This window comes from Platichthys flesus, chromosome 22 (genome assembly GCF_949316205.1).
Source record: "Platichthys flesus chromosome 22, fPlaFle2.1, whole genome shotgun sequence".
Taxonomy (NCBI): domain Eukaryota; kingdom Metazoa; phylum Chordata; class Actinopteri; order Pleuronectiformes; family Pleuronectidae; genus Platichthys; species Platichthys flesus.
The window spans coordinates 16,473,042-16,478,041 of NC_084966.1; the positions used below are offsets into that span (position 1 = coordinate 16,473,042).

A 5,000-nucleotide genomic window follows, 5' to 3' on the forward strand; every position below is an offset into this window, starting at 1 on the left:
CCCATGCTCCAAACATCTCTTTGTGGATTTCCGTCACCCCATTCATCATGCCTTTTTTAAATTTCATGTACATTCCACTCTCCCCACACCCTCCACATTTATTCATTGCTTCTTTCAAAAAGGCCTTCCACACATGGTCTCCATCATCCCTTAAGTATCTTACCATCATTTTTACCCTTAGTGCCTTCTTTTTCCCCTCTAGATTCACTAACTTCAACCCCCCGTCTTCATAATCATTTTCTAAAACTTCCCTCGCTATCCTTACTCCCCCCCCATCCCACAAAAAGTTACTTATAACCCCTTCCACCTCTTTCAACACTCTCACAGGCACATCCATCACATTCATCACATATATCATTTTACTCATAATCAGCGCATTCACCACTACTACCTTACCTTTTAGTTTCAACTTCCTTAGTTTCCAAAACCCTAACGTTTTTTTCAGGCTATTTATCATTACTTCGTATTGCCTATCCCTCCCTTCCTCTCCCTCAATCCCCAAGTTTATCCCTAGCACCTTCATGTACCCATTGTTTTCCTTCAATCCTATCTCTCCCATCTTTTCTCTACTCCAACCTATGTACATTATTTCTGACTTATCTATGTTTATTTTGGCTCCAGATGCCCTACCATATAATTCTACACTCCCTAATACTTCAACTACACTTTCCCTATCCCTAACTGTCACCGTTGTGTCATCCGCATATTGATATAGAGTGCTCACCTGTCCACCCGGTATTTCTATCCCCCTAATCCTCCTATTTTTCAAAATGAGTACCGCTAACGGCTCTGCCGACAAGGAGTACAGCAAAGCCGATAGCGGACATCCCTGCCTCACTGATCTTTCTATTCTAAATTCACCCGTGACTATCCCATTGACCTTAATCTTACTTCCTGCTCTTTCATACATTCTCCTCACCCATCCTATCAATTTCTCTCCAAATCCCATCTTTCCTAACACTTTATACAAATATCCGTGATCTACTCTATCGAATGCTTTATTAAGATCTAAACTCGCTATAACCCCTCCACTGTTTCTCTTCATGTGTATTATTGTATCCCTAATGCTACTTATTGTGTCTGCTATGTCTCTCCCTGGTATACTATATGCTTGTGTGCTTCCCACCACCGTCCCTATTACTCCCTTCAATCTATTTGCTAACACCTTTGCTAAAACCTTATAGTCCCCATTTAACACTGTGAGTGGCCTGTAATTTTCTAATTTGTCCCTACTTCCTTTTTTATAAATGATGCTAACTAACCCTGTTATCATACTATGCGGCATTTCTCCCTTCTCTTCTATCCATCTATATAATCTATCCAATACTGGTACTAATTCTTCTCTAAACTCTATATAAAATTCGCCTATTATTCCATCTATCCCTGGACTTTTATTCCTGCCTAACCCATTTATTGCTTCCTCTATCTCTCCCTTACTTATCTCTCCCTCGCACACCTCCCTATCCTCATCATTCAGTTTAGCCTCCATCTTGTCTACCACCTGTCTGCTACTCTCCTCATCTACCTCTTCTTTCTTATATAACTCCCTATAAAATTCTTCAACTCTTTCCACTATCCCTACAAAATCTGTTATTTTTTCGCCTCCCTTTCCCTCCACTTTCTCAAAATAATTTTTCTCCTGCCTTGTATTCTCTAGCCCTAAGAAATAACCTGTACATTTTTCCCCCTCTACTGCATATCTTGCCCTACTTCTAATTATTGCACCTTCACACTTTCTCTGTTCTATCTCCTTTAGTTCATCTTTCTTCCTTATGTATCCCTCTATGTCATAATTGCCTCCTTCCCCCGCTTTCTTCTCCTCTTCCTCTAACTCCTCTTTTAACCTTTTTTCTCTCTCCCTCTCTTTCTTTCCCCTATTTTTACTGTGTTTTTTGCTTATTTCCCTTATCCCCTCTTTCAACCTTTCCCACCACCTCCCCGTTTCTTCCTCATACATGCTCTCATCCATCTCCCACTGTATGTAATCTCTCACCTCTTTTTTATATTTTTCATCTTTGAGCAACCGACCATTCATACACCACACCCCCCCTCCTCTTCTCTTTGTTTCCCCTCCTATTGTATATTTTAACACCTTGTGATCGCTATAAGTTGTGGTTATATATTCTATACTCTTTATCCCTTCTGCTAAGCCCTTCGTGCTCAATACTAAATCTATCCTGCTCTGTTTTAATTCCCCTTTCACCAGTTGTATTCTTGAGAACTCTCTCCCCTCTGGATTTCTTTCTCTCCATACATCACTCAGTCCTTTCATACTTTTAAGTTTTTCTAATACCTCTCTTGTTGTATCATTTTTAAAATGCATGTTTTTTGACACATCCAGTTTCCCACACCACACATTAAAGTCCCCAACAATCATACAGTTGTCAACACACATTTTTTCCATTTTTTCAAACATCACCTTTCTTTCTTTCTCCTCATTCGGAGCATACACATTTACCAGCTTCATTTCCTCATTCATATATTCAAATTTGATCCCTATCACCCTCCCATCTCCCTCATCATCACACCTTCTCACATTCCCTATCACTCCTTTTTTTGTTAATATTGCTACACCCCTTGCATTCCCTTCCCCATTATTTGCATACACATCTCCTCTCCATTCATCCTCCACCTCTTTCATACATCTCTCATCCCAGTGTGTTTCCTGTATGCATATTATATCATAGTTACTCTCTCCATAGATCTGATGTCTTTTGATTTTATTTTTTAGCCCCCTTGCATTTATTGATATTATTGTTAACATTAGTAGTATTGCTATTTTCATTTTATTTTTTCCTTGGTTCTACTTTTCTTATTATTCCTCATATGTTTCTGATTAGTTTGTCTTTTCCTCAGTTGTTTTATTTGCTCCTCTATCTCCATGTCTGTTTCAGCTCCTACCGTCTGTGGCGTGGTGGTCTCCTCTGCAGTTTCAGTGGGCTTCGCTCCACCTGCTGCCTTCTCCTTCCCTCCTGTGTTGTCCTCTCTTCTCCTCCTCCCCGGGCCTACTTCCTCCTCTCCGTCTTTTCTTTCGACCATCGCCCCCTTCTCTGGTCCTCTCGTCTCCTTCGTATTTGGCGGTTTCTTCTCCATCCCGTCTCTCCTCCTTTCTGCCGTCGCCTCCGTCCTCACCTCACGTTCCAGCACTCCTCTCCTCCTGCCCGCATCCTCCTCCTCGTTGTTTCCTCTCGTTCTCTCGTTCCGGTCCGTTCCAGCTTTCTTTCCGCCTTCCGTCTCCTCCTCCGGCCTCTCTCCTTCCTGCCTGCTTGCATCCTCCTTCTCAGTCTCCTCAGTTTCTTTTCCGACTCCCTCCTCCACACTTTCCATTTCCTCTGCCTCCCCCTCCTCACTGCTTCCGCTCTCACTTTCTTCTCCATTCTCACTTGTGCCATCTTCTGCCTCACTCTTATTGCATCTGCATTCATTCATAAGGTTCTGGCACAGATCACATTTCTTCCTCCCCTGCTTGCATTCCCTTGCATAATGGCCCTGCACTCCACATCTATTGCAATGAAATTCCGGGCACTCTCTCATTATGTGCCCGGGTTTAATGCACAGCCTGCACACCTTCACCTGCTTATCATGTAGCACCCTGAAATACTCTGCCCCCAGCGCAGTGTCAAATCTTGCAGAGTACGGCAGCGATTGTATTTCATTATTAAACTTCACTTTCAGGAACCTAGTCCCGTCTGCCACATTTGTCCCTGGCCACATCCTTCTTTTAATGGGAGATACTGCTGCTACTCCCCATAGTTGCAACTTTGCCAGTATCTCCCTGTCCTCAATATAAAAGGGCAGACTCATAAATGACACTACCAGCTCGTCATTTACTAGTTCTCTGGCGTGCACCCGAGTCTCCCCTATCTTAAAGCCTTCCATGAGCCTCTCCTTCCCCTTAGGGTGGCTCATTGTCATCTCATATTTTCTCTCCGTTATCTGTCGGCACGCCAATAGCCCTCCACATAGCTCGCGAACACACCGCATGAGCTCCATAGCCGTGTCCTCGCCCTCGCCCTCCATCTCCACCATTACTGTCTGCTCCCTGTCATTCCTCTCACTCGTTTTGCAGCTCTTACCCTGCGTCAGCTCCGTGTTTGTCCCGCCCTCACCTCCTTGGGTGACGGCGGTTAAACTCACCTGCTCAGTGTTTATCTCCACCATAGTCTCTGGAGCACTTCCTCGCCGGCTACGATGCCCCCGCACAGTGCGTCACTGCCGCGGGGGACATAAACAAACACTTAACAAGACAATCACAACTCTAATGTCCGGTTGGATTTACATATAAGAGATAGAGAAGAAAGGGGGATTTAGAAAGAGCACAAGACTAGCTGGGAAAGAGAAGAAAAAAAAAAAGACAAAAAAGGCAAAAATAGTTCCACAGCAGCCACCCGCGGTGGCTTGCTACCGGGTCGCTGGATGATGACGTCACTCCGTGGTACGTTCAAGGGCTGTCGGGCGTATTCAGGTTGGTGTGGCCGTAAGCGAATGAGTCCACCCTCTGACCCTTATTTATACATGTAAATACGTCAGGTAAAAGTGGAAAAAAGCTTACAGCACCTGGTATTCCCAGGCAGTCTCCCATCCAAGTACTAACCAGGCCCGACCCTGCTTAGCTTCCGAGATCAGACGAGACCGGGCGTATTCAGGTTGGTGTGGCCGTAAGCGAATGAGTCCACCCTCTGAACCTTATTTATACATGTAAATAAGTCAGGTAAAAGTGGAAAAAAGCTTACAGAACCTGGTATTCCCAGGCAGTCTCCCATCCAAGTACTAACCAGGCCCGACCCTGCTTAGCTTCCGATATCAGACGAGATCAGGCGTATTCAGGTTGGTGTGGCTGTAAGCGAACTAGTCCACCCTCTGAACCTTATTTATACATGTAAATACGTCAGTTAAGAGTGGAAAAAAGCTTACAGCACCTGGTATTCCCAGGCAGTCTCCCATCCAAGTACTAACCAGGCCAGACCCTTCTTAGCTTCCGAGATCAGACGAGATCGGGC

The 5,000-nt window shown here is 44.4% G+C and overlaps 2 non-coding genes and 1 pseudogene across 2 annotated transcripts in view; all 3 read right to left on the reverse strand.

The window, feature by feature from the left end:
• Positions 1–4,545: 4,545 nt before the first annotated feature.
• Positions 4,546–4,664, reverse strand: LOC133945444 (5S ribosomal RNA). Its single transcript, XR_009917181.1, has one exon. It is a non-coding gene; the product is annotated as a 5S ribosomal RNA (ribosomal RNA).
• Positions 4,665–4,726: 62 nt separating this feature from the next.
• LOC133939015 (5S ribosomal RNA) lies at positions 4,727–4,845 on the reverse strand (annotated as a pseudogene).
• Positions 4,846–4,907: 62 nt separating this feature from the next.
• LOC133937200 (5S ribosomal RNA) overlaps positions 4,908–5,000 on the reverse strand; it is a 119-nt gene continuing 26 nt past the window's right edge. The window contains exon 1 of the ribosomal RNA XR_009915263.1: positions 4,908–5,000. This exon is cut by the window's right edge and continues 26 nt beyond it. This is a non-coding gene — a ribosomal RNA (5S ribosomal RNA).